We start from the raw sequence: 14,166 nt of genomic DNA, 5'->3' as shown, positions 1-14,166 counted from the left end.
GGAGCCTATTTTAAATGTGGAAAATTGGGACACCAGATTAAACAATGTCCTAGCTTACAGACACAACATCTTCCAAAGCAGGGAGAGATAGCTCCAAAGCCTCAGATGAAGGGAAGAGTATTTGCGATTACCGAGCAAGACGCTCAGGCCTCAAAATCAGTGATCCAAGGTACTCTTACTATCTTCCAAAAAGTAGCTCATGTTTTGATTGATCCTGGATCTACTCATTCATTTGTGTCACAACACTTTGCATGCCACTTAAAGGTAGAACCAGAACAATTAGAATACATTCTAGAGGTAGCCACACCGATGGGAGATTCAATTAACATCAATATAATGTACAAATCATGTGTAATAAAGATAGAAGAAAAGGAACTATTGGTTGATTTAATACTCCTGAAAATTCAAGATTTTGATGTAATCTTAGGCATGGATTGGCTTTCTGCATACCATGCAAGTATTGATTATTATAAGAAAATTGTTACCTTTAGTATTCCGAATCAATCAGTATTTTACTTCAATGGTGTCAAAGAAGACTCCCCATCATATTTAATCTCTTGTATTCGAGCTAATTGCCTCCTTTGAAAAGGATGTCAAGGCTTTCTTGCCTATATCAAAGAAGATAGGAAGCAAGAAATAAATTTAGATACCACTCCGGTTATCCGAGAATTTCCCGACGTTTTTCCTGAAGAATTGCCAGGATTACCGCCGGACAGGGAAATTGAATTCTCCATTGAATTAGTGCCAGGGGTAGCACCAATTTCTAAGGCACCTTACAGAATGGCTCCTGCAGAACTTAATGAACTGAAACAACAATTGGAAGAATTATTAGATAAAGGTTTTATCAGGCCCAGTGTGTCACCTTGGGGTGCTCCAGTACTATTTGTCAAAAAGAGAGATGGGACTATGAGATTGTGTATTGATTATAGACAGTTGAACCAAGTGACAGTGAAAAATAAGTATTCATTACCTAGAATTGATGATTTATTTGATCAATTACAAGGATCACAAGTGTTTTAAAAAATTGATCTTAGATCTGGATACCATCAGCTTAAGATTAAAAGTGAAGATGTACTCAAGACAGCTTTCAGAACAAGGTATGGCCATTATGAATTTTTAGTCATGCCTTTTAGAATAACCAATGCATCAGCTACATTTATGGATTTGATGAATCGGATCTTTAAGCCCTTGTTGGATAAATTTATTGTGGTATTTATCGATGATATTTTAATTTATTCCAAGAATCAGAAGGAACATGAGCAGCATGTAAGAATGGTATTGCAAATATTAAGAGAGAAGAAATTGTATGCCAAACTTAGTAAATGTGAATTTTGGCTTGAACAAGTGACATTTTTATGACATGTCATATCAAAAGAAGATCTATCAGTTGATCCTTCAAAGGGTGAAGCCATTGTTAATTGGAAACAACCAAGCAATGTAACTGAAGTTCGAAGCTTTTTGGGATTGGCAGGATATAACAAAAAATTTGTAGAAAGATTTTCTCGAATCGCAACCCCATTGACTCGATTGATACAGAAAAATGTCAAATTTGAATGGACAAGTGAATGTGAGGAGGGTTTTCATGAACTAAAAGTTCGGTTAACTTCAGCACCTATTTTAACTATTCCTGAGGGGAGTGGGGGATTTGTGATTTATAGTGATGCTTCACATAAAGGTTTGGGCTGTGTATTAATGCAATATGGGAAAGTAGTGGCATATGCATCCAGACAGTTGAAAGAATATGAGAAAAAATATCCAATTCATGATTTGGAGCTAGCCGCAATAGTATTCGCTTTGAAAATATGGAGGCATTATCTATATGGTGAGCAATTCGTAATATACACGGATCATAAGAGTTTGAAATACCTTTTCTCTCAGAAGGATTTAAATATGCGGCAAATAAGATGGATGGATTTCTTAAAAGATTATGATTGTACAATCCATTATCATTCAGGAAAAGCTAACGTTGTGGCCGACGCTCTAAGTAGAAAATCTACGGGAGTCTTAGCTCATCTAATGATCCAAGAAATGCGATTGTTAGAGGAAATAGGGGATTGGCATCCAACTCCGTCCATTAATGGTGTGGTAAGTATGATTGCCAATATTAAGGCGGAACCCCAATTAATCCAACAGATTCGATTGGCACAAAAGAAAGACCCTCAGCTTATAACAATTATAGAAGAGGTGAAGCAAGGAAAGAGAGATGAATTCTCTATATGTAGTGAGGATTTGCTAAGATTCAAAGGTCGGGTTTGTGTCCCGAATGATGAGAGTGTAAAGAAAGCTATCTTAGAAGAAGCACATCATTCTCGTTATACAATACATCCCGGATGTATTAAAATGTATCAGGACCTGAAGAAAACCTTTTGGTGGAATAATATGAAATAAGAGGTAGCACTATTTGTGTCTAAATGCCTAACATGCCAGCAAATAAAAGCTGAACATCAAAGGCCCGCTGGGTTGTTGCAGCCTTTACCCGTGCCAGAATGGAAGTGGGAGCACATCTCTATGGATTTTGTCTCTGGCTTGCCTAGAGCAAATTCAAGACATGATAGCATTTGGGTCATTGTGGACCTGTTGACCAAAGCTGCCCACTTTCTACCGATTCACACAACGTACACTTTGGATCGACTGGCTCAGTTGTACATTAAGGAAATAGTGCGATTGCATGGAGTTCTTGTCAGTATTGTATCGGACAGGGATACTCGGTTTACTTATAAATTTTGGGCTAGACTACAGTCAGCCATGGGGACGAGACTCATCTTTAGTACTGCCTTTCACCCCCAAACTGCTGGACAATCGGAGAGGATCATCCAAACCTTGGAAGATATGTTGAGGGCCTGTGTTATTGACCTTACAGGAAGCTGGGATGACTATTTACCCCTGATTGAGTTTGCTTATAATAATAGCTTCCAAGCCAGTATTCAGATGGCACCATATGAAGCCTTGTATGGAAGGAAATGCAGGTCACCCATATGTTGGGATGAGGTTGGTGAAAGAAAGCTTTGGGGCCAGAAATTCTCCAGATAACCACAGATAAAATAACATTAATTCGTGAAAGGCTCAGGACAGCTCAGTGTCGGTAAAAGAATTATGCCGATAACCGAAGGAGAGATCTTGAATTTGAGGAAAGTGATCGAGTTTTCCTAAAAATCTCACCAATAAAGAGCATTATGAGATTCGGCAAGAAAGGAAAGTTGAGCCCACGTTACATCGGACCATTTGAAATCCTGGAAAGAATCGGAAGTGTCGCTTATAGACTTGCCTTACCACCCGAATTGGCAAATGTCCATAATGTCTTTCATGTATCTTCACTACGAAAATATCAGCCTGACCCATCCCATATCTTAAAATATGAACCTTTACCGATCAGGAAGGACCTATCCTTTATTGAGCAGCCAATTTTGATACTGGATAGAAGGGTGCAAGTGTTGTGTAACAAGGAGATTCCTTTGGTCCGTGTATTATGGCAGTACCATTCAAGAGAAGAGTCGACTTGGGAACGAGAAGACGAAATCAAAGAAAAATACCCCTATCTTTTTCAGTAATCAGGTACACAAATTTAGAGGACTAAATTTCTTTAAGGGGGGAAGAATGTAACAATCCTAAAATTTCAAAAAAAAAAAAAAAAAAAAAAAGGAGAAAAGATGTTTTTAAATAAGTGATGGTCTGTTTGAGTATGATGGTCCTTGGGGATCATCACTATTTTCAAAAACTTTTACTTGGTTTAAAACTTTTGCTGCTACTTTTGTTTGCAGCCTTTACAGTTGCTGCTTGCAGCTGGCAACGTCCTTTAGCGGACGTGGTTTTCGTATGTTGAAAGCAGACGCTTAACGCGACACCTCAGGTATGAGGTAGAGCGTAATAAAATATTATAATAATACGTTATAAGAATTTAAATAGGGGAGGTGAGCACTCCCACCTTAGAAAATTTTGAGATCTCTCTCTCTCTCTGGTCGAAACACAGTGAACTCCTCTCTCGAATCGAATTTTTATCGGAAGCTCCCTCTCAAACATTTGTGGGTAAGTGACATCGTCTTTCTGAAAAATAATCTATTTTTAATAAATAGTGATATTTCCGTCCAGGATCTTTATTTTATAAGTTTTGTGTGTAAGTGACCCCATTGTCTCGAAAAATAATCCATTCTTTTTAAAAATGAAATGAAATAATTATTTCTGCTTATTATCATGAATTTTAGGCGCGATAAATTTTATGCGCACGTGACCTCATTATCTTGAAAAATAATCTTTTTAATAAAAATTGTGATATTTTATCTATATTAGAAATTTTGAATGCTGTAAATTAGAAAAATAAATTTATTTATTTTTCTTGTTTATTGTTAGAAATATGATATTTTCGCTTTTAGTAAAAATTGTGATATTTCTTTCTACTGTTTTGAATATTTAGACATTGTAAAATTCATGTGCAAATGACTGCCTTATTATTTAAAAAAATTGACATTTTTGCAATTGATTATAGTAGTGTTGTGAAATGTTTATTTGTGAATTGATATCCCATAAATTGTGATAATTCCGTATTCTTTAATTTCTATAAGAATTTTTCTATATATATTAAATTGGCAATTATGCTAGAACGTCTTTACGAACTGCTACCTTTCTAAATTTGAGCCCAAAATATTTGATTGGTTATTTTAGAAATGTTATTGAAAGTGACTGTTATTAATGGTTTCAGTGAAATTCATATTAATGATTTCAGCGATATATTGAGTGCATGATATTGCTGCTTTCGAATGTTTAAAGAGATTTAGAAATAATTTAAGTATGCAAGTGGACTCATCCGGTTCGCCGGTGAGGTATAAGTGGACCTATCTGGGACGCCGGTATGGATTAAGTGGACTCATCCGGTACGCCGGTGAGGTATAAGTGGACCTGCAGGGATTAAGTGGACCTATCTGGGACGCCGATAAGGATTAAGTGGACCCATCAGGACGCTGATGGGGTATATAGGTGACCTACTTGGGACGCCAGTAGGGTATTTTGTGAAATCCTTTGAATTATGTACTGCCGTTAAAAGTGTTATAAGCATTTCAATTACTCGGATTATACTTAATTATGCATTTATTGAAAGTGAAACTGTTGATGCATTTCTGTTAATAGATCTCATTTTGGAAAATATTGATATCTTTCAATCATAATTATTTTTAGAATTATGATGATCACTTACTGAGTAGCCAAACTCATCAAACTATGGTAAACATTTTTTCAGGATAACTGCGGATTCATTTTGAGTGCTAGTCAAGATCAACCTTGAAAGATACTGTTGTTGTGCTAGCTTTCTTTATTTACTTTGTAAGACCTCGCCACTGTAAATTTGTCTTATCAATAGATGTATATATGTTTTGTCTGTCACATCTCAGGAATAACAGTATTGTAAATTCTTGGGGTGTGACAATTAGTTTGCAATTATCAATTTTATTATTAAATTTTTAATGCAAAAAATGTATGTTCTTGATAATTGAGTTGTAGCCATGTTTGGAGCTTGCTTTTTTTATTATACTATCTTGCATATTTGTAATTGAGATGTATGAATATTTGGCATGTGTGACTTAGACAGACTTCTTTTTATCTATAATGTTGCATAAATATTTCATTTTTCTCAGTAGAAACTAATTCATATTTGTCAAAATGAAGATTTGTGACAAGTCCATATGTATTGGCATTGTGAATTACTATACCATTGTAAATATATTTTTTATTGATACTATATCAATGTAAATTTATTGTTCTTTATGTAGTGGCTGATATAGGCTATTTTTATCTATAATGTTGCATAAATAAATTATTTTCTCTGTAGGAATTCAATTATTTTTGTCAATAGAAGTATTTTGCTTTAACTAACAAATATAACTTCTTGAACTACCCCTACATATCATCACTACACATGGTGATTATTTTTCATGTTCAACTGTCAGGTTAATTTTTAACCTTTTACATTTTAAAGTTGAATCATGATAAGATCTGCAGAAGACCCTGCATAGCAACATGGGGTCAGACTTGATCCCAACAAAAAAGATAAAATTATTTGTAATTACTGTCAAAGAGTGATAAGTAGTGGGCTACATAGGTTCAAGCAACACTTGGCAGGGGTTAAGGGAGATGTTTCTGCGTGCAATAGTACCCATAATAATGTAAGAAAGCAGATGGCGGTATTTCTCAAAGCTACCAAAGGAAAAAAAATTGCAAGGCAGAGGATGGATGAGGAGATAGTTAGTTTATATACGCGATCAAGCGCTAATGATCTAGAAGAACAATATAATAATGACTTGGAGATGGCCACAAAAATGAGTTTACATGAAACATACCAGAGGGAACGCGGGTTTAAAATGCCTGGTGGTTATGCCATGAGCATGCATGGTGGGCCTAGCTCAGACATGCATGGCGGGCCCAGCTAGAGCATGTATGGCGGGCCCAGTTCAAATATGTATGGAGGGGTTGGTGGCAATATGTATCAATAAGAATCAAACGTTGAAGAAATTGTTTCTAGGTTACCTAGGAGTGCCAGTATTGCAGATCATGGTCGTATAGACTCATTTCTCTCAAAGCCTAAGTCACAATAAATGACCTTAAAAGGCATGGTTAAAGGTACAAAAAACAATTTTGGGAGATATATTGGTAAATGGTTATACGATAACGGGATTCCCTTTGATACAACTAATAGCCCATATTTTCCACCTATGGTCAGTGCAATTCAGAGAGCCGAGCCCGGGGTAAAACCCCCGATGGCATATGAGCTCAGTGGGCCAATATTAGATGAAGAGGTGGAGGAAGTTACAACGTGGATTGAAGAATATAAATAGAGTTGGCCAAGTACAAGCATTACTCTCGTGAGTGATGGCTGGTTGAATAAAGTTAGCAAAAAGGAGTTTTTAAACTTCTTGGCCTATTCCCCAAAAGGTACAACTTTTTTGTCTAACAAAGACATATCAGGGACGAAGAAGGATGTAAAGTTCTACGTACGACTATATGATCAGATAGTGGAGGAGGTGAGAGATAAGCATGTAGTCCAATTTATTACGGACAATGCGCGTGCATGTGTTTCTGCGGGCAGCAAGTTGATGGATAAGAGGAAGCATCTAGTATGGACCCCGTATGCTGCACACAGCATCGATCTTATGTTAGAGGAGATCGATGAGATCAAAATTGTGAAGGAGACTCTAGAGGAAGTAAGGTTGGTGTCGAGATTTATATACAACCACTCTAAAATTTTATTTCTGTTTAGAGAACACTCTAAGAAAAAAGAGATAATCAGGCCTGTCATAACCCACTTTATGACCGATTACTTAGTTGTGGACTCCATTCGAAAATCTGAAGGTGCATTAAAGAGATTGTTTACCTGTGAAGAGTGGCTAAATGACCGCCTCTCGAAGTCCAATACCAGTATAAAAGTGGACGGCATAGTCTCAAATAAAAGGTTCTGGTCTCGATGTTCCAGTGTTGTAGAGGTCACTGCCCCTTTGGTCACAGTGTTAAAAATGGTGGATGCTGACAAGAAAGCTACCATGGGCATCCTTTATGAAGGTATCGGAGGGCGAAATCAGCTATTGGGGAGAAGTGTAATTTTGCTAGCAAAGTGATCGAGATTATAGAAAGGAGGTGGAATACCAAATTTGGACGTCCAATTCATTATGATGGTAAATATATATTTATATCATTATAATGTTTCATTTTAAATCATTTTTTATGAAATTGTAAATGATATTTTTTTATCTATATATTTTTTAGGTTACTACTTCAACCCAAAATTTTTCTGTTTGACACCTGAACATCCCTACAATATTATGCAATGGGTCAAATACATTATTGCAAGGTTGGAGAGAAGCCATCAAAACCAAGTAGCAGCAATATAAGAGGTATTATTTAATGTTTGGGTAAGAACTTCATTGAGTTGTTATATTTGTGAGGAATAATGGACTAAAATGAAATATATTTGTTTTAGCTTACTATGTATAGGGACGCTATAGGATCCTTCGGAACTAGACTTGCTAGGAATTCTCGAATTAAGATAGATCCAGGTTATCCCCTCACTAATATTTTGTTCATTCATACATTTAATCTTATGGATTGTTCTTGCCCTTACAATGCTTTTTGCATTTTAATCCAGCTGAATGGTGGGAGATATATGGTACTGATGTACTTCACCTAAAGAGGATAGCAATCAAGGTGCTCTCCCAGACATATTCTGCTACTGGCTGTGAGCGCAACTAGAGTATGTTCTAATGGTTGCACACTACTAAGAGAAATCGACTCGCTTCGGAGAAGCTTAATAAACTAGTCTACGTTCATTATAACTTAAACATCCGAGAGCGACAAATAAGAAGGAAGCCTGAAGACTATGGGCCGATAGACTTAGACACAATATTTGTCACAGACACAGCAGACCAATGAGTAGTAGAACAAGAGGAGCCAGCGTTGCACAAGAGAGCATTCCTTGAGGCTATCGGTGAAAAAGATCTTGAAGAAAGTGATGAGCAGTATGAAAGAGGAAGCAGCCAACCAACGTATCCACAATTCGTTGGAGATGTCGGTAATATTGCACCTAATGAGGGAGTGGGAAGGGGGTCTAAGGGAAAATAAGAGAGATGATGATTCTGATGTCACCCTATCCCAGCCATATTTTTCACATATCGAGTCCCAACAGCAACAGTGTAGGGATGAGCACGACAGTGTAGGTGAGCATGAAGAATAGACAAGCTTAGGGGATTTTGGATTGGAAACACAACAGAACACTAACACTCAGGGATTTGGGTATAGTTAGACGCCTGCTAATATCGATGATTCGTTTTTAGATTGAATCAATGAATTGTCAAACGAATTCAATCAATGGCACCAGCGTGACCAAGAAGAAGAACGACGTCGTCTGTCATTTTTATTTTTAGATCGTATGTTACTAATTGTATGCTTTATTGTAGTTTATGTATTATGATATACTTATTCCATGATAATTCTATGTTTATCCTTTTGTGTGATGTAAATTAAATGATAAATAGTAGTTCATGCAGAAAAAGAACTTATCAATATTCGCATATTCATGCAAAGAAATGAAAATTCTTAATGGAGTACCCTAATTTCTTATTAAATTCCTAAAAAATAATATTTATAATGAATTTTAATAAATTTTTCGGATTTTTTACAGTTTTATTCTGATCGATTCAGCCGATTCTAGATCCGGATCGTCGATTCGTCGATCCGGATCGATTTTTTACGTGCCCGATTCAGGTCACCGATCCGCTTTTTAAACCATTGGTGTAAACTGTAAACTCACAGGAGCAAGCAATTGTATTAGTTCCTCAAACCTAATCCTTCAGCTCTGCTTGTTGTTTCCCAATAAAATGAAAAACTTTGTTCATTTTCTCTCTCTAAAAATTAGTTAGGGCCTCTTCACAAATGAGTATTGTTAGGTCTCTTCACAAGTCAATATAGTTAGGGCTTTCTCACAAACAACATCTCAAAACAGATAGAAAAACCCTCTTCAAACTATCCCAAATCAGCATCTCATCTTCCTTCTAGTTATCTAAAAATCAGTTAAGGCCTCTTCTATTAGGGTTTGTGAAGCCGATGACCTCTTCCTTCTTCTTTCTTCCTCTCTATAAACCCTAATGGCTAGCCCAGCCCTATTTCTTCTCTTCCTTCTTCCTTCTTCCTTCTTCACTCTCTAAACCGTAGACAAAGAGATGTGAAACTCAAAATTCTACAAGCCTCTTTTGAATTAAAGAAGTTTTATAAACTTTAACCATGGAGTGACCATAGTCACCATATTAAATCATTGTAATGAGAAAACAAAAATCGTGCCTTTTTTTTGTTGCTGCTAAGTAGATGTGATGTTTAAGTATTTAATGGATAAATTTATATAATATATTTGTTTTTGTGATGTTTTAGTGTTTAATGACTAAATTTATATAATATATTTGTTTTTGGTAAGTAACAAGTAGGTGTAATAGTTCTTAAAGTATTTAATGGGTAGATTTATATGGTTTTTTTTTAGTACATACTAGTTAATTTTGTATTTAATATTGGATAATTGGATAAGAGTCACAAAGCATCATAATTAATTCACTTAATTATATTAGTCTAATAAAGTTTTTATGGATGAATTAATTATTGATGGCTTTGATATAATTTTTTATTTTTAGAATTTCAAAATTTATAATATTATAAACTTATCTAATTTTTTACCCCGATTTTTTGAACCTAATCCGATATAAATCATTCCCCATTAGCGATATCTTTATATCAAGTATTTTTGTTGATCTATATTTTTTATCCGATTTTTTCATTCGACTTTTTAAAATAAAAATGATTTATTTTCGATTTTATGATGAGCCGATTTATTAATAGTCCCTGACTTACTAACTATGCTACTATCAGCCCATTATTCGTATTCTCTCTCCCGTTAGAGCATACCGTGTATATATATTCCCTAAAAAATTTGAATTTTGAGTTTTTGTGAAACTTGGATTTAGCCCTTAAAAAAATTAAATGGTCTCCATTCAATATTGAGCCACTAGTTCTTTTTAACATATGTAGAGTATTTTAGAAATTAGATGTTTTCTATTCTCGCAAAAATTAAATTTTGGGCATGCATAGATCTTATAGAAAATATTTTTATTTTATTTTTTCCAGGTTTGCCCTAATCTTATTATAGGACAACCAAAATTTTATCCAAAAATATTTTCTAAAAAAAATGAGAAATAAAACAGTATTTGGCTTGAAATTGTGGTATAAACAATCGTAGCCGTTCGACCAAGAAGTGAGGTTACATATTACTTATATGTTGTTGGGTCACATAGAAACATTTCCAATCATTAATACTTAAATTTAATCTCATATCTATGTAACTTAAGAGAAAAAAACCCCAATAAAAACTTAAATTTCAATGATATGAGTAAAACAAAAAAGATAAGTATATACCCATATCAAAAGTTCACCAAGAAAGTCTTATGCAAATCCAGGCATAACAAAATCCAAAAGCATGACAATATGCTGTTACAACTCGAAGCCAAAAAATACGAATATATGGAGAACAATATAACTTAGTACAATTCTATATAATCAACTATGGATCCTTGCATGAAATTCCATATAATCAACTATAGATCCTTGCATGAAAATACTTACAGCAAAACATCCATTAAAATCAATTAGGGATCCTTATAATACTTTTAGGCCAAAACTTACAGAAATGCACATCCTACAAAATGTATTGGTTGAGATTGAAGTTTGTTCTCATATCGTATCATGCAATGACTATTGAACATTAAGAACCCCAAAAAACAGGCAGAGCATATCGACTCTAATCCAAAGATTGAAATTAACACAATAATTTATCCAAGAAAACCAAACAAAAAAGAAAACAAGCTTCAGCCACTCAATTGAGCCAGAGAGGCCACCCATAGATATTCTACACAATAATAGCAATAATTCGCAAAAAACTTATGGAACAAAATTCAAAAAAAGTGCACAAGGAAAAATAAGCACCAGTGATGAATAAATAATGGAGAAATGGTATAAAATACTTATGAAAGAATCCGAAGATGTGAAAATTACAGAAATAACAAAGCAATCAAACAATAAACAAATGAATAACAGATCAATGAGATCGTCAACTATAAACGGATCATGATCATGATCATGAAAAACTAGAATCAAATCACACCAAAACATGATCGAATTGGACCTCAAAAAAACACATTAAAAAAAGAATGGCACCTCAAAAGAGGCAAATGAACAAAAGAATGGCACCTCAAAAGAGGCAAATGAACAACACCTCAAAAGAGGCAAAAACCAATCGCAACTCACAACAAAGTGAAGAGAAAAAAAAAAACCAATATGAGCATGCCATCCATAGTAAAAAATTTGAAGAAAATGACAAAAAACTAGACAACAAACTTGTGAATGATTATTTATTTAAATGAGTAGAATAAACCAACTTGACCCCGTTAAAGTTGGGTAATGATATTCCGTATAACCTCTTTAATAGAAAAACCGTATGTTAGATTTGGGTATTCTCTAAAGCAAAATCAACGTTAACAAAAAAAACAAAAAACCATGTTAAACGTCCGAAGGAAGATCAATGAAACTTTTGACCACAATGTCAAGAGATAGACCAAAATCATCTCAAAGTTCTAGAGAGAGACTCAAACCCATATGAAGATTCAGTAATATCTAGAGCCATGTTGGAAAAACCAGGCGGTCTAACCGGTAACCACCCGGTTAAATCAGAACCGGCCACTTGCCATTTCCTGTTTTGGCCGGTTTTGGGCGGTTTTGGGTGATCGACTGGTATTTTAAAAAAATATAATTCAAAAAATGTATATAAAATTTGAAACATAAGGAATTTGGTTTGTAATGTATTTTTTAAATATTTTTATATTATGGTAAAGATTAAAATTGTTTGGTCATTAATACTTATTTTTACATCTTTTTATTAAAAATTAAAAATTCCCCTAGGCACAAATCAATTGTTTAAAATCCATTTTTTCATTAATTTTCGATTTCATTTGAATGTGTTTTGTTTAATCATTCTTTATATGTTTTTCATAATTTAGTAGATTTTTTTTGCATCTTTTTTATTTTTTCAACAATTTTTTTACTGCATGGGACTTGCTCGATTAGAACGGTTCAATCGGCCAATTTACTGTTTACGCTAGTTAAACCGCTTTTGGCCCCATGTCCGGTTAACCATTCCGGTTTGATTTTGAGAACACTGATCTAGAGAAAATGCAAAATTAGGCAGAGCAAAACAAATCTCAAAATTTGTAGAGAGAGAAACAAAGAGATCAATATCAAGTGAGTATAAACTGTAGAGAGAGAAACAAAAAGACCAAGAGAGACGTGGATGAGTGTACTTGCTATCCTCCATCCAGAGCAAGAGTGTAGGTATCCTGGATGGCGAGAGCGACAAGCAAAGGGTAAAATCTGGACGAGGAGTTGTAGGGGTGTCTCTCTATAGGCCGAGCGGCAATGGTGGGTTGAGACGGTGTAATAATTCTAAAATTTCAAAAAAAAACAAAAAAAAATGGGAAACTTTTAATAAGTGATGGTTCATATGAGCATGATGGTCCATCAAGCTTTTCAAAAGCTTTTGGTTTAAAGCTTTTGCTGCCTGGCTCTTGCCACGTCAACTAAAGGGCGTGGGCTTTAAACGTTTAAAGTGTAATTTAATTAACTTAATAAAAAAATATAATATAGTACCCTAAAAATTTAAATACGAGAGGCGAGAACTCCCACCCTAGAAAATTTTGAGATCTCTCTCTAGCCGAATTTTTATCCGGAGCTCCCTCTAAAATATTTTAGGTAAGTGACTTCATTATTTTGAAAAATAATCCATTCTTTTTAAAAATGAAATGAAATAATTACTTCTGCTTATTATCATGAATTTTAGGTGCGATAAATTTTATGCGCAAGCGACCTCATTATTTTGAAAATTAATATTTTTAACAAAATTATAATATTAGAAATTTTAAATGCTATAAATTCTTAGAAATAAATTTATTTATTTATTTTTCTTGCCTATTGTTATAAAATTTTAGAAATAAATTTATTAGAAATAAATGTGATATTTCTGCTGTTAGTAAAATTGTGAGATTTCTTTCTACTGTTTTTGAATATTTAGATATTGTAAATTTCATGTGCAATGACTGCCTTATTATTTGAAAATTGATATTTTTGTAATTGATTATAGCATTTTTGTGAAATGTTTAATTGCAAATTGACATCTCATAAATTGTAATAATTCCGAATTCTTGAAATTCTATAAGAGTTTTTCTATACATATTAAACTGGCAATTATGCTAGAATGTCTTTACGAACTGCTACCTTTCTAAATTTGAGCCCAAAATATTTGATTGGTTATTTTTGAAATATTATTGAAAGTGACTGTTATTAATAGTTTTAGTGAAATTCATATTAATGATTTCAGTGATATGTTGAGTACATGATATTGCTTCTTTCGAATGTTTAAAGAGATTTAAAAATACTTTAAGTATGCAAGTGGACTCATCCGGTTCGCTTGTGAGGTATAAGTGGATCTATCCGGGATGCCAGTAGGGATTAAGTGGACTCATCTGGTACGCTGGTAAGGTATAAGTGGACCTGTAGGGATTAAGTGGACTTATCTGGGACGGCGAGAGGGACTAAGTTGACCCA

This window comes from Amborella trichopoda, chromosome 11 (genome assembly GCF_054954075.1).
Source record: "Amborella trichopoda isolate Santa Cruz 75 chromosome 11, AtrichopodaSantaCruz75HAP2 v2.0, whole genome shotgun sequence".
NCBI lineage: Eukaryota > Viridiplantae > Streptophyta > Magnoliopsida > Amborellales > Amborellaceae > Amborella > Amborella trichopoda.
Note: the sequence above shows the minus strand (reverse complement) of the source record.